This window comes from Rhinoderma darwinii, chromosome 10 (genome assembly GCF_050947455.1).
Source record: "Rhinoderma darwinii isolate aRhiDar2 chromosome 10, aRhiDar2.hap1, whole genome shotgun sequence".
In the NCBI taxonomy this organism is placed as follows: Eukaryota; Metazoa; Chordata; class Amphibia; order Anura; family Rhinodermatidae; genus Rhinoderma; species Rhinoderma darwinii.
Genome location: NC_134696.1, coordinates 72,588,601 through 72,610,437, shown reverse-complemented (window position 1 = coordinate 72,610,437; position 21,837 = coordinate 72,588,601). Strand labels below are relative to the sequence as shown.

The 21,837-nt window shown below is 47.1% G+C and overlaps 1 protein-coding gene across 4 annotated transcripts in view; it reads right to left on the bottom strand.

Moving 5' to 3' along the window:
- The window catches only part of LOC142662114 (germ cell-specific gene 1-like protein), a 110,525-nt gene that overhangs the window by 52,119 nt on the left and 36,569 nt on the right, over positions 1–21,837 (bottom strand). For 2 of the 4 annotated variants that reach the window (XM_075840057.1, XM_075840060.1), the window contains exon 2: positions 734–2,108. The exons of the other annotated variants lie outside the window; for them this stretch is intronic. The gene's annotated coding sequence lies outside the window, so the exon portion shown is untranslated. The remainder of the gene's footprint in view (positions 1–733; positions 2,109–21,837) is intronic. 4 annotated transcript variants of the gene reach the window in all.

The following is a 21,837-nucleotide window of genomic DNA, read 5'->3' as shown; positions in this document are numbered from 1 at the left end:
AAACCAAATGTTTATTAGGGGTTTACTATGTGTTTATATACATCTGACCTGTGATTTATGTCATGAAGGCTGTCTGACCCCATTTTGGTGGGTTTTTTTCATGCCCTAACACTGCTGTCAATCACTATTTAAACATTGTTCCTGACCTGATGAAGACGCTGATGCAGCATTGAAACGCATAGTCTGAATTAATAAATGGATCTTTAATATAATTCTTCACTTTTCCTTCCTGATGTTAGCAGCGCTATATTGTGGTTCCAAATTTTTTCATTTACCTATCTGATATTGGCAAAGTGTCCTGGCAATTATACATGGCAGTTAGGCAGGGTAAGTGATAGGTAAGTTGTGAGGACTAAGCAAACAAACTTGCATACATTATAAATAATACTATAGAATTGTTCTTTGTGTCCTACAACCAAACCATCGCAACATGTTCACTGTCTCACTCATCATTATATCTGTTGTTGGTTTACAAGCCTACCGCCCATTTCACCCTTTAGAAAATTCAGTCCAGAATTGTCAAAAGTCAAGGTGTGCTCCCGCTACTGTCTACATTGCCTCAGGTACCCGTTCTGGACTATAGACATTGTTTTGTACCTTCTTGGCCAGCTGCTACCTCGCTACGCGGTACGGCCTAGTGGGTCCACACTCCACGCCGCGACAGTACGCTCAGGCCATGGACCCCGCTGGCCAAGTCAAGGGCCTGTCATCCTCCCAAGCAATGCAGGCATACCTGCAGGATCTGGAGCAAAACAGGATCAACTCCTTGTGGCAGTAGACTCCATGGCACGACAGCTAGGGGCGCTAGCTACTTCATTCACTGCTCTTATTTAAGCTCCTCCGATCTACTCTCCTGCTACACCTCCTGGCAGCCTCGGTTCGGACCCTCGGTTCTCGCTGTCATTGCCATCCCGGTTTCATGGAGATGCAAGTTCGTGCAAGGGGTTTCTGAACCAATGCCATATCCACTTCACTCTGCATGCCCGAGCATTTCCTTCGGACGGAGCCAGGATCGCCTTCATTATATCTCTACTTGCCGGCAAGGCACTGGCATGGGCGAATCCAATCTGGGAACGACAGGGACTCGAGACTTCCAGTGATTCGTGTGGTTGTTCTGTTCCGTATTTGAGGAGCCTGGACGAGTCTCGTCGGCATCCACTGCTATCTTTAACCTGTGTCAGGAGGTTACACCATCCAGTTCCAGACTTTGGCAGAAGAATTGTCCTGGAACAATGAGGCCTTGGTAGCATCCTTCTGGCATGGCCTATCATCCGAGATCAAGGACGAACTGGCTTCTTGAGATCTCCCAGCTGCCTTGGATGACCTGATTCTACTGGCTACCCATGTAGACATAAGGCTCAGGGAGAGATCTCAAGAGATTCTACAGGAGAGATGGCTTCCTAGACTGGCGCCCAACTTCCAGCAACCCCTCTTGCCTTGTTCTTCTGCTGCGCCCAACGTTACGATGCAGGTAGATCGGCTTATACTGTCCGTTCAAAGAAAACAGCGCAGGCGCACCTTTGGACTCTGTCTGTATTGCGGCCTCTCTGGCCATATCGTGCGTCTGTGTTCCCAGAGCCCAAAGGAACCCCACCGCCTGGGATTGGTTGGAGAGACAACCCTGGGCGGTACAGCATTTGATAGAGAGCTCTCTTCCAAACTGTTCATTCCTGTGACCATCATTGCTGGCGAGAGACCTCATCCAGTCTCTGCCTACCTGGAATCTGTCTCCGCAGCCAATTACATCTGCCAAAACCTTGTGGATCTTCTTCAATTGCCTTCTGTTTTGCTGGAGAGACCGTTGATCATTGCCTCGGTAGATGGACTGCCTTTGCCTGACATACAGTTGTCTGTGACCAAGCCATTAAGACTTCAAGTGGTAGCTCTTCATTCTGAGCTAATCTCCCTGTATGTCCTGCCCAAGGCCATCAACCCTGTGCTGCTGGGTTTGCTTTGGCTCCGTTTACACGCCCCAGTCCTGGATTGGAACTCCGGAGAGGTTCTCCAGTGGGTGCCCAAGTGTCTCGACCTCTGTCTGGTGCATGTCCATCCATCCCAGCCTTCTCCGCATCAGCCATTAGCAGGGTTGCATCCTTGTTATAGAATACCTATGAAGACATATATAGACAACAATACTAGAAGTGTAAAAAACCATAGTACAAGTAAAGCACTAACCAAAATAAAAAAAATATCTTTATTTGGAAAATATTTAAAAACATACATAGACCATCACATACAATATAAAACAACACATAATAAAAATGTTGTAGTGGTATCTAGGAGCAACAAATGTATCATATTATACATTCATGGAATCAAACAGTGTATTGTCAAGGTATTGACAATACTGTACAAGAATACCTCAACAGTTAACGGTATACTAAATATGTACACACTGGACAAAAAATACAAATGATAGTGTCAGAGAGACTGATCCAAGATATAAAAAATATATAAAGTTAGGATCAGATCCATGTCAAATACCAACCCATATTCTGCATGTCTGCCCCTAAATGAGTCAACCACAGACCACACGAAAACACCCCGACGTACGTTTCGCCGTCAGCTTTTTCAAGGGGTCTTGGTTGATGGACTGCCTTTGCCTGACCTACTGTTGTCTGTGACCAAGGCATTAAGACTTCAAGTGGTAGCTCTTCATTCTGAGCTAATCTCCCTGTATGTCTTGCCCAAGGCCGTGAACCCCGTGCTGCTGGGTTTTCCTTGGTTCTGTTTACACGCCCCAGTGCTGGATTGGAACTCCGGAGTGGTTCTACAGTGGGGGCCCAAGTGTCTCGACAGCTGTCTGGTGCATGTCCATCCGTCCCAGCCTTCTCCGCATCGGCCTGTAAAGGATCTGCCAGACACAGCTTCTGTGTCGACGCCCATGGGTAATCAGTCTGCACCTGCTCCTAAGTCTGAGAGAGTTACACGATCTTCTACCAGTCAGGCTGGGAGGCTGAGGAGTGGGAGAGCCTATCACAGCCTGGCCAGACGGAGAAAGCTCCCGCCCTCTGTCTATTTATACCTGCATTTCCTGCTCCTTCTTTGCCTGTGATTCTTTTCTGTTTCCTGGCTCTGCTGCTCCTGCTATGATTATTGACCTTGCTTCATTTTTGACCCTGGCTTTACTGACTACACTCCGACTCTGCGATTTGTACCTCGTGCACTCCTGGTTTGACTCGGCTCGTTCACTACTCTTGTTGCTCACTGTGTTGACGTGGGCAACTGCCCCATTTCCCTTAGCTTCTGTGTACCCTTGTCTGTTTTTCTGTCGTGCACTTATTGAGCGTAGGGACTGTCGCCCAGTTGTACGCCGTCGCCTAGGATGGGCCGTTGCAAGTAGGCAGGGACTGAGTGGCGGGTAGATTAGGGCTCACCTGTCTGTCTCCCTACCCCGTCATTACACGGCCATTAGCAGGGTTGCCTCCTTGTTACTCTCAGTTCGCTGATATCTTCGACAAGAAGGAAGCAGAGACATTGCCACCACATCGGGCATATGATTGCCCTATCGACTTGGTTCCTGATTCGTCCCCTCCTCGCAGTAGAGTATACCCTCTTTCCTTGCCAGAGACCCAGTCTATGTCAGCCTATATTAAGGAGAATCTGGAGAGAGGCTTCATAAGAAAGTCTTCAACCCCGGCCAGAGCCAGGTTTTTCTTTGTCAAGAAGAAAGATGGATCCCTCCAACCCTGCATTGACTACTGAGGCCTCAACCAGATCACGGTGAAGAACAGGTACCCATTGCCTTTGATTTCAGAACTCTTTGATCGCATATGGGGAGCGAAAAAAATGTCCAAGCTTGACCTGCGGGAGGTTTACAATCCAATCCAGATCCGTCAGGTTGACGAGTAGAAGACTGCATTTAACACACATGATGGACACTACAAATATTTGGTCATGCCCTTCGGCCTGTGTAACGCTCCTGCAGTATTTCAAGAATTTGTGAATTACATTTTTCGTGATCTCCTCTATGTCTGTGTTGTGGTGTATCTCGATGATATCTTGATTTTTTTCCCTTGATCTTGTGACTCATCAGGGCCATGTCCGCCAGGTGTTGCTTCGATTAAGGGAGAATCATCAAGTTGGAGAAGTGCGTGATCCAAGAGAAGTCATTACCCTTCCTGGGCTATATCATCTCTGATCAGGGTCTCAAGATGGACCCTGAAAAGGTCAAGGCTGTCCTGGAGTGGACACGTACCCAAGGCTTAAGGGCCATACTATGCTTCCTGGGATTCGCCAACTTCTACAGACTGTTCATTCCCAACTTCTCTTCTTTGACAGCCCCCATCTCTACTCTCACTAAAAACGGTATGAATGCCAAGGTATGGACTCCAGAGGCGGAAGTCACATTTAAAAGCTTAAAAAAGGCCTTCACGTTGGCCTCTATTCTTCATCATCCTGATGTATCTCTACACTTTTTGTTAGAGGTGGACGCCCCCTCTTTTGGTGCTGGTGCAATTTTCTTCCAGATAGGTTCGAAAGGCAAGACGGTGGTATGTGGTTACTACTCCAAGCTGTTTTCTCCCACAGAGCGCAACTGCTCGATTGGGGATCGGGAGTTACTGGCCATCAAGCTGGCCCTGCAGGAGTGGAGACACCTACTAGAAGGCGCAGCTCATCCTATCCTGGTCTTCACGGACCACAAGAACCTGACCTATCTACAGACGGCTCAACGGCTGAATCCTCGTCAAGCCAGGTGGTCGTTGTTCTTTGCTCGCTTCCGAACTCCACTACCGAACTGCCGACAAGAATGTGAGGGCCAGTGCCTTCTGTAGGTCTTTTGAAACAGAGGACACTGTGGAGTCCCCACAGAATATTATTGATCCTAACTGCATCTATTCTGTTAACCCTCTGCAAGTTAGAGACATTCCTCAGGGAAGGACTTTCGTACGTCTGGCTGACAGAGGAAAAATCCTTCGCTGGGGTCACAGTTCCAAGCTGGCAGGTCACGCAGGTACCCGTAAGACCCGAGACCTAATTGCCCGTCAGTTCTGGTGGTCGACGCTGCCCAAAGACATCATGGACTTTGTATCTTCCGGTACGGTGTGTGCAGCAAACAAAGTTGCCCACTCCAGACCAGCCGGTCTGCTCCAATCACTGCCTGTGCCCGATGCCCCCTGGCGGCATGTTGCTATGGACTTTGTCACTGATCTGCCTCTCTCTGCGGGATGCAGTGTGATCTGGGTGGTGGTGGATCGTTTTTCTAAAATGACTCATTTTGTTCCTCCGTCCATGGCAGCGGGCCGTCGGGTTTACTCACCTCCCGACGCCCGCAGCCATGGATCCGTGAGCGTCCTGTTGTGCCCCCGCTGCCTCAGTCACTTTCTGGCCTACCATCTCAGTATGCCAGTTTTGCGGATGTCTTTTGCAAACGAGAGGCTGAGACGTTGCCTCCACATCGGAATTATGACTGTCCCATTGAACTGGTTCCCAATGCTTCCCTTCCCCGTGGACGAGTTTATCCTCTCTCCTTGCCAGAGACTTTATCGATGTCAGCCTATATCAAGGAGAACTTGGAGAATGGTTTTATTCGAAAATCTTCCTCCCCGGCCGGGGCAGGCTTCTTCTTCGTTAAAAAGAGAGATGGATCTCTCCGACCCTGCATTGACTACCGTGGTCTCAATCAGATCACGGTCAAGAACAAATACCCGTTGCCACTTATTTCAAAGCTGTTTGATCGCATACAAGGAGCCAAAAAATTTTCCAAGCTAGATCTGCGGGGGGCCTATAATCTAATCCGGATTCGCCGGGGTGACGAATGGAAGACGGCATTTAACACCCGGGACAGGCACTACGAATACCTAGTGATGCCCTTCGGACTGTGTAACGGTCCCGCAGTATTTCAGGAGTTCGTTAATGATATCTTCCGAGATCTCCTCTATATATGTGTTGTAGTTTATCTCGATGATATTTTAATTTTCTCCCCAGATCTGATGACCCATCGGAGGCATGTTCGTCAGGTTCTTCTGCGACTAAGAGAGAATCGCTTGTATGCCAAGTTAGAAAAATGCACTTTTGAAAAGAGGTCTTGGCCCTTCCTGGGCTACGTCATCTCGGATCAAGGCCTTAAGATGGACCCTGAGAAGCTAAAGTCTGTCCTGGAATGGCCTGGTCCTCAAGGCCTAAGGGCCATACGACGGTTCCTGGGATTCGCCAATTTCTACCGGCAGTTTATTCCGAACTTTTCTTCTCTGACGGCTCCCATCTCTACCCTTACGAAGAAGGGTGTGAACGCCAAGGTGTGGACTCCAGAGGCAGAGTGCCCAGTGCCCCCTGGCAGCACATCGCAATGGACTTCGTCACAGATCTTCCTTTCTCAGCAGGATGCAACACCATATGGGTGGTGATTGACCGGTTCTCTAAGATGGCACATTTTATCCCGCTGACCGGCCTACCTTCTGCTCCTCGTCTGGCGAGTCTCTTCATTCTACACATCTTTCGCTTGCATGGCTTGCCTCTTCACATTGTGTCCGACCGGGGGGTTCAGTTTACCTCTAAATTCTGGAGAGCCCTCTGTAAACTCCTGGATGTGAGTTTGGACTTTTCCTCTGCCTATCACCCCCAATCCAATGGGCAAGTTGAGAGGATCAACCAGATCATGGAAAATTATCTCCGCCACTTCATCTCTTTTCAGCATGATAGCTGGGTACAGCTTCTTCCACGGGCTGAGTTTTCATACAACAACCACACAAGTGAGTCCACCACTTCCACTCCGTTTCACAAAGTGTACAGTCAACATCCCTGAGTTCCTCTTCATGTGATGACTTCATCTCAGGTTCCTGCTGCTGACTCTGCATATGGGGACTTCCTGCAAATCTGGCAACAGACCCGGTCCTCTATTTTGCTGGCAGTAGATCGCATGAAGCGAAAGGCAGATACTAAGAGAAGAGAGCCGAGTCAGTATCTTCCAGGGACTAAAGTCTGGCTGTCCTCTCGGAACATTCGCTTGAAGGTGCCCTCATACAAGTTCGCTCCCAGGTTCCTTGGTCCTTTTGAGATTCTGCAACAGAGCAACCCTGTCTCCTATAAACTGTGGCTGCCTCCTACCCTCAGAATCCCTAACTCCTTCCATGTGTCCCTCCTGAAACCAGTGGTCCTGAACCGCTACAGCAAGACTTCTAGTTCCACAGTTGCTCCCAGCGGTCCCTCTGATGTATTCGAGGTAAAGGAGATCCTGGACCGCAGGAGGGTAGGAGGAAGGACTTTCTATTTGGTGGACTGGAGAGGGTTTGGTCCTGAGGAGAGGTCCTGGGAGCCAGAAGATAATTGGGTGCTCCTGCTCTCATTACAAAGTTCCTCTCTCGCTCTGGCCCCAAGAAGAGGGGGGATACTGTAACGTCCATGGCCGCGGGCCGTCAGGTTTACTCACCTCCCGACGCCCGCAGCCATGGATCCGTGAGCGCTGGTCCCTGTCTCCTTCCTAGGAGACGCCAGCGCTCACTTCCGCTCCGTCCTGCTGTGTACCGTAGGGTGCGCGCGCTCGCTCGCGCACGGCCTTAAAGGGCCAGCGCGCGCACAAATGATTTCGTCATCATCATCATCATCTGCCCTGATTTCCTGGTCTATAAGAAGGCCCCAGGCCTTCTGATCCTTGCCTGAGCATTGTTAGTCTTTCCCAGTCTGTCTCGCAAAGGTCCCTTAGTGTCTCCCTTTCCAGCTGTTACCCGTGCCCTGTTACCGTTCCTGCATTCCGTATTGTTCTAGTTCCTGTGCCTACCAGCGTTGGAGTAGTATCTTCTGCCACGTCAAGTGTCGTCTGCCACGTCAAGCGTCCTCTGCCACATCCAGTGTCCTCCGCTTCTTCGGATACTGCCCGCCACGTCTGACGCCACCTGCCGCACCAGCCTCCATCCGTGCTGAGGCCACAGCCACCTTCCGGACTATTTCAGGTACCCAAGCATTACTGTCTGCCATTGTCTTTCGCATAGACTGTGATCTGGTCAGCTGCCTCCCCGCTACGGCGGAACGGCCTAGTGGGTCCACATACCCTGTGTCTGTGACAGTCATACCCTGTGTCTGTGACACCTCTGACTGGCCTGCCTTCGACTGCTCGAATGACTGACTGACCTCTTCATACAACACATCTTCCGTCTATACGGCTTGCCTCTGCATATTTTCTTGGATCGAGGGGTCCAGTTCACCTCGAATTTCTGGAGAGCACTCTGCGGCCTCCTTTGGGTAAAGTTGGACTTCTCCTCAGCTTATCATTCTCGGTCCAATGGACAAGTCGAAAGGGTTAACCAAATTATGGAGAACTATCTGCGACACTTTGTCTCTAGACGACATGATGACTGGGTGCAGCTGCTCCCGTGGGTGGAGTTCTCCTTTAATAACCATACCAGTGAGTCCACCAGCTCCAGCCCGTTCTTCATAGTCTACGGCCAACATCCTCGAATACTTCTGCCTGTCACTACTTTGTCTCAGGTGCCTACAGTGTTTAGCATATGCAGGACTTGTAAGTTTAATTTATAAGGAACAAGCAGGAGGAGATTATATAAATCTTTATTCCCCTTCTTTTTCACATTAAGCCCTAATAATGTGGGCTTTAGTAGAATTGCGACTGCTGCGACCCCTATAGCTACGCCACTGGTGAGCGCAGAAATGACAAATCAGTGGGGCCGCTCCACTTCCCTGCGCTGAGAGCTCATCTGATGCACAAGAGCCCATGCAGTTGGGCTCCAGTCTGTCTTCTCAGGAATGGTGACTTTTTGGAAAACGCAAGAGAGTGTGTTTCTATAGCGGGGATGCTGGTCATATACTCAAGAACTGTTCCAAGCATTCAGCTCCGGAAAACTTCAGAGCCAAGATGGTCCCCGGGAATGCCATCTGGGCAGTCAGGTTTTTCCAAAGTTTTTTAAAAAAAAATCCGTTTGCCTGTTAATGTATGATTTAATAATGTATGTATTTCTGGTCAAGGTTTTGTAGATTGTGGTTCTGCGGCTGTCTTAAATATTCAGGTTGCAAAAAGATTGGCTATCCCCCCTGTTCAGTTGATTACCCCAGTCAAAGTCTCCGCTATTGATAATACCCCTCTCGCTCAGTGGTCAGGCAAGTTCTCTACTCCACCTGTTACAATGGAAGTGGGTACTTTGCATGCTGAACAAATCACTTTCTTTATTCTGGAAAATTTGCCCTCTGAAGTAGTATTGGGTATTCCATGGTTGCAGACACATAATCCGGTTATTGATTGGGTAAAAGCAGATTCGATTAAGTTGAATTATAAATTATATGATTCTTGCATATCTTTGTCTACTACTAACGTATCTTGCACTATCGTTGCCTGAGTGTATTCAAGGTTTTGAGGATGTATTTTATGAAATCGGTTGTGAATCTCTCCCTCCTCATAGGCCATACGACTGTCCAATTATACTTCTCCCTAATGCTAAGCTGCCCTAGGGGATGGCTTAGCATTAGGGATCATTAGGTATAATCTATCTGCTCTGGAAAGACAGGCCATGAAAGATTATATTGAAGACAGTCTACGTAAGGGTTATATTCGTCCATCTAATTCTGCGGTGGGTGCAGATTTTTTCTGTGTTAAAAAAAAAGGTGGCGGTTTAAGACCCTGTATCGACTATTGTGAATTAAATAAGATTACCTTTAAGAATCAATATCCTCTTCCACTCATCCCGGACCTGTTTAATCAGATCTCAGGAGCTAAGTAGTTCTCTAAACTAGATTTACGCTGGGCCTACAATTTGGTTCATATCCGCAAAGGGGATGAGTGGAAGACAGCATTTAATACTCCAGATCGTCATTATGAGTATTTGGTCATGCCTTTTGGTTTAAGTAATGCTCCAGCGGTTTTTCAAAACCTGGTTAATGATATTTTCAGAAATTTTATTGGACGCTTTGTGGTGGTGTATCTGGATGATATTCTTGTGTTTTCTTCTGATTGATCATCTCAAATTCAACATTTATGGTCCGTCCTTCAAGTACTGAGGGAAAATTTTCTTTATGCGTGAAATTGAAAAATGTATTTTCGGATTTCATGAAGTTAACTTCTTGGGATATTTGCTGTCACCTCATGCTTTTCGTATAGACTCCACTAAGGTTCACGCAATTCGTGATTGGGTTCAACCCACTTCACTAAAAGCTCTGCAGAGGTTCTTGGGTTTTGCTAATTATTACTGAAAATGTATTCATAATTTTTCCTCCATTGCCAAACCTTTGACGGATCTTACGAAAGTGGGTTCTGATCTTGTAAATTGGAAACCTAGTGCAGTCTCCGCCTTTGAAAGCTTAAAACAGTGTTTTATGGAAGAGCCTGTAATTATTCAATCTGACCTTTCTAGTCACTTTATTGTTGAGGTTGATGCCTCAGAAATAGGTTTGGGGGCTGTGTTGTCTCAAGGGTCTTCCATATTTACTAATTTGCATCCCCGTGCTTTTTTTTTCTCGCAAATTTTCTTCCGCTGAAAATAATTATGATATAGGTAATCGTGAGCTTCTTGCTATTAAGTGGGCGTTTGAAGAGTGGCACCACTTTCTAGGAGCTAGACATCAAATTACTGTAGTGACTGATCATAAAAAACTGACTTTTTTAGCATCAGTCAAAAGACTCAATCCCAGACAGGCCAGGTGGGCCTTGTTCTTTACCAAGTTTGACTTTATTGTAAGCTACAGACCTGGGTCTAAAAATATCAGGGCTGACGCATTATCTCGAAGTTTCTGTTCCTCGCAGGTCCCCGACATTCATCCTGAACCTATTTTATCTAAGGGGATAGTGGTTTCTACAATATCACCTGATCTTGCAACTGAGATTAAAGAATGTCAGCAACCCACTCTGCAAACCATTCCTGCAGGGAAGTTGTTTGTGCCTCCTCAGTTCAGATTTCGTTTGCTCAATGAGTTACATAATTCTGTTTTGTGTGGCCATCCAAGGATAGCTGGTACTAAAAAAATTGTCTCGCGGCTCTATTGGTGGCCATCTTTGTCTCGTGATGTGAGTTCCTAAATCTCTGCTTGTGATGTCTGCGCTCGCGCAAAGACTCCTCGAACTTGTCCTATGGGTGAACTATTACCATTGTCTGTTCCACAGAAACCTTGGTCTCATCTGTCTATGGATTTTATCACCGATTTGCCTCCCCCTGAAGAGAAAACTGTCATTTGGGTTGTGGTTCCAGTAAAATGTCATTTCATTCCGGTGCCGCAACTCCCTAATTCCAAAATTCTGTCCAAATTGTTTATTGTTCAAGTGGTTTGTTTGCATGGTATTCTGGAAAATATTGTTCCAGATAGAGGTGTACTATTTGTGGCTAGCTTCTGGAGAGCTTTCTGTAAGAAACTTGGTGTACAGTTATCTTTCTCTTCGGAATTTCACCCTGAGACCAATGGTCAAACAAAGCGTTTTAATCAAACCTTGGAACAATATCTTAGGTGTCATATTGCTGATAACCAGGTTGAATGGGTTTCTTCCTTTAGCAGAGTTTGCTATAAATAAATCACCACCATGTGTCTCTTGATACCTCAGCGTTTTTCTGTAATTATGGTTTTCATTCTCGTTTTGGTTCATTTTCCGCCTCTTCAAGTGATAACCCTGAGGTGGAAGTTGAATCAAATAAACTGTGCACAGTTTGGGCTCAGGTTCAATCGAACCTGAAGTACTCTCAAGTTAGTCAAAAGAAAAGAGCTACCAAAAAATTTATGGTGGGCCCTGTGTTTAGTGTGGGTTAAAAGGTGTGGCTTTCTACTAAAAATCTGCGACTGAAAGTGCCTTCCCATAAGTTTGCCCCTAGGTTTATTGGTCCATATGAAATTGTTGAATTATTAACCCTGTAACTTTTTGTCTGGCTCTTCCTCCGTCTTTTAAGGTTCATGACGTTTTTCACAAATCTCTCCTAACAAAAATTTCTTCACCATCTAATCCACTCAGGAAACCTCCTCCTCCAGTTCAGGTAGGAGGAGATATGGAGTTTGAGGTTGAGAGGATTGTGGATTCCAGAAAGGTCAGGGGTACTATCCAGTACTTGGTGCACTGGAAAGGGTATGGGCCAAAATAACGAACTTGGGTTCCTGCCCATTCAGTACATGCTAGTCGTTTAGTTAAGATCGTTCATTCAAAATTTCCTTTGAAACCTAGATCAAGGTTTAAGGGTCCGGTGGGCCATCGTAGAAAGTGAGGTACTGTTAGGAAAACGCCTGTTCCTTTAAGATCATCATGACTACTGTTCTAGCTTCTGGGCGGTGCTGTTTTGTATTGGAGTCTATCTCTTTTTCTCTGTCCTTCTGCCTATCAGGTGTAGGCTTGTATTTATACCCGGCATCCTCCACCTGTTCTTTGCTTGTGACTTTCCTGCCTGCATGTGTTTTGATCTAGCTACGTAGCTACTTACCTACACACTTTACCTCTGGCTTTTGGACTTCTTGGAAATTGACCTTCGCGTGTATTTGGATAACCCTTTGTTTACCGATTTTGATTATCTGCTCCCGGCTGGTTCTGAACTCTGCTTTACCTGACATCCACTTGCTTACTGTTTTGGATGTTCTGTTTATCCTCTGGATATCTGGTCCCTGTTCAGGATTGCCTGCATTGCACCTCTTATCCAACACTGAACACTGCTAAGACAACCTGGGTTCTATGCATCAAAAACCATCCTGCCTTGCGGTCGGCTCTGGCAAAAACCTTAGAGTAGCCTGAGACTCTGTTGATCAGGGTTGTGATGGATTTGAGGTTGCGGAATTATTTGCACGCTTTCTCCCGGCAGTCTACAGCAGCCTTTGGGGAATTGCTCAACTTGCAATTCCATAACACCCATCCACACTTGGTGCCTGATCAAACTTATCTGTAAGCAGCTGCTAATCAGATGCTCAGAAATATGGCAAGGGGAAGAAGAGGAATGTTAGCTGCCTCTGTATAATCGAGCAGCAATCAAGTGGCAGAGAGGAAGCTGTGCTTCCTCTCCCTAAAAGGAAAGAGCCCGTCCACCAGCCGAGCATTGGTTAGTACACTGTTTGGTCATATATGCTGGTGGTGTATGATGGATTTTATTTACTGCACACATATTTTCTTAAAATTTCTTGCAATATTCTATTTATTACTAGAAATTAAAATATGATTGGGGAGAGTCCGTTTCAGGGTATTGTCACTGTCTCCAGTAGGTCCCACTCCTGCGGCCTTCCTTCTGTACTGCTCAAACACTTTATAATAAATAATCAGTCACCGTTCCTGTATACGAGTAGTGGTCGGTCTATACATTCCGCCTATCAAATGCTGAAACCGTTCTGCAGTTTTGTGGGATTTATTGATTTATGAAATATCTAAATGGCACAAAAGGAAGGCAGCATTTCAAGAAGCATCAGAAGCAATACATAATGTTTTTGTATATCTGGAGACTGGGACCACACAAACATATTGCATGGACAGTAGGTGGGCCTCTGTGCTTTAAAATGCCAAGGTTTATTTTATATGCCAGTCCAGCTCTGGTTATTATTATGAGCTCTTCCCATGTCACAGATGGAAAAAAAACAACTGGAATTTTGTGACCTCCAATGCACAAAAATGACACAAAATCTCTATATGTAAATACACAGTAGAACGGACGCTGTTAAAAAAGCGCTGCCAGAATCCAAATTACAAGATGTATTTAAGAAGTACTGCTTTATTTTTAAAAGGACAAAACTTTATGAGATCAGGCAGATCTTTTCATCAGGTACATAATATATATACACATAGAAAACATTTATATATTCACAAAATGACTAGAACTGGTTCTAGCAAAGGTCATAGGTCAAAAAGGGGTATATCCATATGATATAAATTTTTTAAATTTGTACATAAATAGTACAAAATAGAATGATGCAACGTTTGTTGGGCGATTTGACTGCACATAATAGAAAGTGTCAAATGACGTTGTTTTAAGTGAAATAATAACATTGTTAAAAATAGTGTTAGTAGAGGGGGCGTGGCCTGGACTTCCTGCTGCTTCTCTGAGGGCCGGTGGCGCCACTGAAACCAGCCGCCGCCACCCCCTCCTACACTAATTGTACCTGTCTTACAATGATGCTGATTGGCAGGGCAGAATGACGCCTTTCAACAATGCTAGCGGCGCGATTATGTCATCGCACTGCTTCCGTTGTTGAAAGGTGCTGATTGATGGGGCAAGTCATTCTGCCCTGCCAATCAGCGCCGTCGTTCAACCCCAGCAGACCTGTTCAGAAGAGAGCAGGCCTGCATTCACACAGGACGGTGTGGGAACTGTATCAAGGTATGTAAAGTTTTGTTTTTTTCCACTTAAAAGTGTAAGTGGCATTATCTATGGAGGAAGCCATATGTATCTACAAGGGAGGCTATATATGTGGCACAGTCTACAGGAGAGCTATATGTGGGACACTAAGGGCGGGGGGTTCATGTGGGGCACAATCTACGGGGGAGGCTATATGTGGGGTACTATCTACAGGGGAGTCTATATGTGGGTCACTATCTACAGGGGAGGCTATATGTGGGACAATAAGGGGGGCTATATGTGGGACACTATATACAGGGGGAACTATATGTGGGGCACAATCTATAGGTGAGTCTATATGTGGGACACCATATACAGGGGGCTATATGTAAGACACCACATACATGGGGGCTATAAGTGGAGCACTATCTACAGGGGGTGCTAAATGTGGGGAGCTATCTATGGGGGGGCTATATCTACAGGGGGCACTATCTGGAGGGAGAACTGTGTGTGTGTGGGAAACAGTGTATGGTGCTATTATAATCAGAGACCGTGTATGGTGATATTATAATCAGGGACACAGTTACATAGTTAGTACGGTTGAAAAAAGACACATGTCCATCAAGTTCAACCAAGGAATGGGAAAACGGAAGGTAAAAATTTCTACACATAGAAGCTTATAATTTTTTTTTCTAGGAAATTATCTATGCCTTTTTTAAAGCCATCTTCTGTAGCGACTGTGACCAGCTCCTGCGGTAGACTATTCCATAGATTCACAGTTCTCACAGTAAAGAAGGCTTGTCGCCTCTGCAGATTGAACCTTTTTTTTCTCCAGACAGAAGGAGTGCCCCCTTGTTTTTTGAGCGGGTTTTACATGGAACAGGATTTCACCATATTTTTGTATGTAATATATTTATATAAGTTAATCATGTCCCACTTAGTCAAGGCAAAATAGGTTTAATTTTTTTAATCTTTCCTCATAACTTAGATTCTCCATGCCCCTTATTAGCTTCGTTGCTCTTCTTTGTGTTTTTTTTAACTCTAGGGCATCATTTCTATGAACTGGAGCCCAGAACTGAACTGCATATTCTAGATGAGGCCTCACTAATGCTTTGTAAAGTGGTAATATTATATCCCTGTCCCGCGAGTCCATGCCTTTTTTAATACACGACAATATCTTGCTTGCCTTTGAAGCAGCTGATTGACATTGCATGCTGTTATTTAGTTTATGATTTACAAGTACACCCAGATCCTTCTCAACAAGTGACTCCCCCAGTGTAGCTCCCCCTAGGATATATGATGCATGCAGGTTGTTGCTAACCAGATGCATAACTTTACATTTATCTACATTAAACTTAATTTGCCAAGTGGATGCCCAAACACTTAATTTGTTTAAATCCGCTTGCAATTCACGAACATCTTCCATAGACTGAACATTACTACATAGCTTGGTGTCATCTGCAAAATTAGAAAAAGTGATATTAATTCCATTCTCTATATTATTAATAAATAAGTTGAATAATAGTGGTCCCAGCACGGAACCATTGGTTACACCACATAAAACTACGGACCATTCAGAGTAGGAATCATTGACCACAACTCTCTGGATACGGTCCTTGAGCCAATTCTCAATCCAATTACAAACTATACTTTCTAAACCTAAAGTCCTTAATTTACCCATTAGACATCTATGAGGGACAGTGTCAAATGCCTTTGCAAAAGTCTAAAAACACTATATACACAGTGGCCCCTCTGTCTAGGCTTCTGCTCACCTCTTCATAAAAACAAATCAGGTTAGTTTGACAACTTCTGTCCTTAGTAAAACCATACTGGCTGTCACTTATAATACTATTTTTTGTCCCATAATCCTGTATATTGTCCCTCAATCATTTTTCCCACGATGGATGTTAAGCTTACTGGTCTATAATTACCCGGTGAAGACCTAGAGCCCTTTTTGAAAAATAGGCACCACATTTGCCCTGTGCCAGTCCCTGGGCACCATACCAGTCACTAGAGAATCTCTAAATATTATAAAAAGGGGGACAGAAATAACTGAACTAAGCTCTTTAAGAACTCTAGGGTGTAACCCATCTGCTCCCGGGGCCTTATGTACATTTATTTTATTTAGCTTGGACTATATCTACATTCATACAATTCAGTATATCAACTGATAAATTAAAAGCAATGACACCGGCTACATCAGCTGCTCTTTCTTCTTGTCACGGTCACAGGGTATGTGGACCCACTAAGCCGCTCCGCCGTAGCGGAGAGGCAGCTGACCAGGTCTCAGTTTATACAAAAGTCTATAGCAGTTCGTAACACTCGGGTACCTGAACTAGTCCAGACAGTGGTTGTGGCTTCAGCACGGATGGAGGTTGGGGCAGCAGGTTGCGCCAGACGTGGTGGGCAGTACAAGATGTGGCAGAAGACACTGGGCGTGGCAGAAGACACTGGACATGGCAGAAGACACTGGTCGTGGCAGAAGCCACTGGACGTGGCAAACGACAGCAGGTGCAGTTGGACACGACTCCAACACTAGTAGGCACAGGAACAAGAACACATCACGGGATACAGGAACAGGTAACATGGCACGGGTAACAACTGGAAAGGAAAACACTAAGAGACTATTTGCAAGACAGACTTTGGATAAACTAACAACGTTCAGGCAAAGATCAGAAGGGCTGGGGCCTTCTTATAGACCAGGAAATCATGTGGGTTGATGATGATAATTGTTTTCATGTGTGCGCGCTGGCAATTTAAGAGGGGGCACAAGCGTGCGCGCGCACCCTACGGGACACAGCGGACCGGAGCGGAAGTGAGCGCTGGCGTCTCCTAGGAAGAAGATGGGGACCAGCGCTGACAGATACATGGCTACGGGCGTCGGGAGGTGAGTAAACTCGACGGCCCGCGGCCATGGACGATACAGTATCCCCTCTCTTACGCCCCCTCTTCTTGGGGCCAGAGCGAGAGAGGAATTTCTTAATGAAAGCAGGAGCACTGAGGTTCTGTTCTGGCTCCCAGGACCTCTCCTCAGGACCAAACCCTCTCCAGTCCACCAAAATAGAAAGTCCTTCCTCCTACCCTTTTGTAGTCCAGGATCTCCCTCACCTCGAACACATCAGAAGTACCGCTGGGAGCAACTGTGGAACTAGAAGTCTTGCTGTAGTGGTTCAGGACCACTGGTTTCAGGAGGGACACATGAAAGGAGTTGGGGATTCTGAGGGTAGGATGCAGCCGCAGCTTATAGGAGACAAGGTTTATCTGTTGCAGAATTTCAAAAAGACCAAGGAACCTGGGTGCAAACTTGTATGAAGGCACCTTCAAACGAATGTTCCAAGAGGAAAGCCAGACTTTGTTACCCGGAAGATACTGAGGCGGCTGTCTTCTCTTTGTATCCGCTTTTCGCTTCATTCGATCGACTGCCAGCAAAATAGAGTACCGGGTCTGTTGCCAGATTTGCAAAAAGTCCACAAAAGTCAGCAGCGGGTACCTGAGATGTAGTCGACACAGGAAGAGGGACTCTAGGATGTTGACGGTACACAATGTAAAATCAGAGTGGAAGTGGTGGACTCACTTGTGTGGTTGTTGTACGAGAACTCGGCCCATGGAAGAAGCCGTACCCGGTTATCGTGCTGTAAAGAGATGAAGTGGCGGAGATAATTCTCCATGATCTGGTTGATCCTCTCAACCTGCCCATTGGACTGGGGGTGATAAGCTGAGGAAAAGTCCAATCTCACATCCAGGAGATTACAGAGGGCTCTCCAGAACATTGAGGTAAACTGAACCCCCCGATCGGACACAATGTGAAGGGCCAAGCCATGCAAGCGAAAAATTTGCTGAATGTAGAGACTCGCCAGTCGGGGAGCAGAAAGTAGGCCGGTCAGTGGGATAAAATGTGCCATCTTCGAGAACTGGTCCACCACCACCCAGACAGTGTTGCATCCTGCTGAGGGAGGAAGGTCTGTGACAAAGTCCATCGCAATGTGCTGCAAGGGAGCATTGGGTACAGGCAGAGGTTGAAGCCGGCCGGCAGGCTTGGAGTGACTAACTTTGTTAGAAGCAGACACCGTGCAAGAAGAGACAAAGTCCAGAACATCTTTAGGTAGCGTGGGCCACCAGAAGTGACAAGCAATCAGGTCTCGGGTTTTACGAACACCAGCATGCCCAGCCAGTTTAGAACTGTGTCCCCAGCGGAGAATTCTACTCCAGTCTGCCAACTGAACAAAAGTCCTCACCGGAGGGATGTCTCTAACTTGCAAAGGAGTAGCAGTGACAATGCAGGTCGGGTCTCTGATAGTTTGAAGGGACTCCACCATGTCATCCGTCTCAAATGACCTGGACAGGGCATCGGCCCTCATATTCTTGTCAGCGGGACGGTAGTGGAGCACAAATTGGAAAAGGGTGAAGAACAGCAACCACCTGGCTTGACGGGGATTTAGTCTTTGAGCGGACTGAAGATAGGTAAGGTCCTTGTGGTCGGTGTAGACCAAGATGGGGTGAGCTGCCCCCTCTAGAAGATGTCTCCACTCCCCCAGAGCCAATTTGATGGTCAGTAGCTCCTGATTCCCAATAGAGTAATTGCGCTTTGCAGAAGAAAAAAGTCTCCAGTAATAGCCACATACTAGTGCCTTTCCTTTGGAGCACCTCTGGAACAGAAGTGCACCTGCACCAACAGAGGAAGCGTCCACCTCCAATGAGAACTGCCGAGATACGTCAGGATGATGAAGGATCGAGGCTGAAGTGAAGGCTTTCTTGAGGCTAATAAATGTGCACTCTGCCTCTGGAGTCCACACCTTGGCGTTCACACCCTTCTTGGTAAGGGTAGAGATGGAGCCGTCAGAGATGAGAAGTTTGGAATAAACTGCAGGTAGAAATTGGCGAATACCAGGAACAGCTGTATGGCCCTCAGGCCTCGAGGACGTGGCCATTCCAGGACAGACTTTAGTTTCTCAGGATCCATCTTAAGACCTGGATCCGAGATGATGTAGCCCAGAAAGGGCAAAGACCTCTTTTCAAAGACGCACTTCTCCAACTTGGCATATAAGTGATTCTCCCTTAGTCGGAGAAGAAGCTGACGGACATGCCTCTGATGAGTCGTCGGATCTGGGGAGAAAATCAAAATATCATCGAGATAAACAACAACACAGACATAGAGTAGATCCCGGAAGATATCGTTAACGAACTCCTGAAACACTGCGGGAGCGTTACACAGGCCGAAGGGCATCACCAGGTATTCGTAGTGCCCATCCCGGGTGTTAAATGCTGTCTTCCATTCATCACCCCGGCGAATCCGGACTAGATTGTAAGCCCCAAGCAGGTCTAGCTTAGAAAAAATTTTGGCCCCTCGTGTGCGATCAAACAGCTCCGAGATGAGAGGCAGCGGGTATTTGTTTTTGACTGTGATCATGTTGAGGCCCCTGTAGTCAATGCAGGGACGAAGGGATCCATCCTTCTTTTTAACGAAGAAGAATCCAGCCCCGGCCGGGGAGGAGGATCTTCGTATAAAACCCCTCTCCAGATTCTCCTTGATATAGGCCGACATGGATAGAGACTCAGTGTAGTGACAGGGATTGGGAAACAGACAAGTGAGCCCTAATCTACCCGCCACTCAGTCCCTGCCTACTTGCAACGACCCGCCCTAGGCGACGGGGTACAACTGGGCGACGGTCCCTACACTCAATAATTGCACGACCGACAACCAGACAAGGGAACACAGAACAAAAGGGAAACGGGGCAGTTGCCCACGGAAACACCGTGAGCAACAAGAGTAGTAAACGAGCCGAGTCAAACCAGGAGAGTACGAAGTGCCAAACGCAGAGCAGGAGAGTAGTGAACAAGCCGAGTCAAACCAGGAGAGCATGAGGTACCAAACGCAGAGCAGGAGAGTAGTCAGCAAGCCAGGGTCAATACGAAGCAGGGACAAGTAGTTCAAGAAGCTGCAGCAGGGCCAGGAAACCTACAGAGAAGAATCACTAGCAAGGAGGAACAGGAAAGGCAGGTATACATAGACAGAGGGCGGGAGCTAGCTCCGTCTGGCCAGGCTGTGATAGGCTCTTCCACTCCTGAGCCTGCCATCCTGAGTGGTGGAAGATGGAGTCAGTCTCACAGACATAGAAGCAGGTGCAGACTGTTTACCTATGGGCGTTGATACAGAAGCTGTGCCTGGCAGATCCTTTACACTCAGGCAAGGAGAGAGGATATACCCGTCCACGGGGGAGAGAGGCTTTAGGAACCAGTTCAATGGGGCAGTCATAGGTCCGATGTGGAGGCAGCGTCTCAGCCTCCCTTTTGCTGAAAACATCTGCATACTGAGCAAATTGGGAAGGCAATCCCGCCAACGACTGAGGCAGAGGAGGCTTGACGGGATGGATCTGCAACAGACAACGACCATGGCACTTGGAGCCCCATTGGAGAACCTCTCCAGAATTCCAGTCCAGGACTGGGGCATGTAGTTGAAGCCAAGGCAGGCCCAGCAGAACAGGATTGATAGCCTTGGGCAAAACAAGGAAAGAAATATATTCAAAATTAAGTACTCCAACCTGGAGCTTCAATGGCTTGGTTTTAGAGATAATGGGATCAGGCAGAGGCAGTCCATTAACTGAGGCAACAGCCAGAGATGTCTCCAGGGGAACTGTGGGCAACTGAAGATGATCCACCAGCTCTTTCTGGATGAAGTTTGCATCAAGAGTCAAGATAGGCCGAGACTTGATGCGTCCTCTCGCCGAATACCAGGGTCACAGGAATAGTCAATTTGGAAGCGAATGCTCTGTTAGGCTCCGTTCCACCTAGGGTCGTCTCTCCAACCAATCCTAGGCAAGGGGGTCTCTCTGGCTTCTGGGGACACAGACGCACAATATGGCCTCCATGGCCGCAATACAGACAAAGTCCAGAAGTGCGTCTGCGTTGTTTCTCCTGGGTGGACAATTTGACATAATTGCCCTGCATCGGATCCCCTGGTTGGATGACTGAGGGGGATTGTGGGACAGCAGAATCCAGCCTGGGGAGTTCTCTCCCCCGGAGAACCTCTTGGGAACGTTCCCGGATCCTCATGTCGACACAGGAGGCGAGTAAGATAAGATCGTCCAGGGTGGATGTCAGATCACGAGCAGCCAGCTCGTCCTTGATCCCTGAAGACAGTCCCTGCCAGAATGTAGCCACCAAAGCCTCGTTGTTCCAGGTCAATTCAGCAGCCAGGATACGGAACTGGATGGCATACTCGCCCACGGAGAGGTCTCCCTGATGTAGGGTCAGCAGGGATGCAGCAGCCGAAGAAACTCTTACAGGTTCCTCAAAGATCGAGCGGAAGGTCCGTAAGAAGCACTGCAAGTCCCGGGTCTCTGGTCCCTGATGTTCCCACAGAGGATTGGCCCATGCCAGGGCTTTGCCAGTAAGGAGAGAGATGATGAAGGCGATCCTGACGTCATCCGAACAGAAGGACCTGGCATGAAGTCTGAAATGGATCAGGCACTGATTCAAAAATCCCCTGCAGGACCTCGGATCTCCATCATAGCGTGGAGGTAGCGGCAAAAAACACAGGGGGTTGGTACCAATACAGACAGGAAGTGTAGCAGGCGGGACCGCAGGAACGGGTGCGGTGATGACGGTGGTTGGAGCGAGCAACCGATGGGCTATGGCGTTCACCGACAGGAGGAGCTGGTCTTGTCGTGACTGG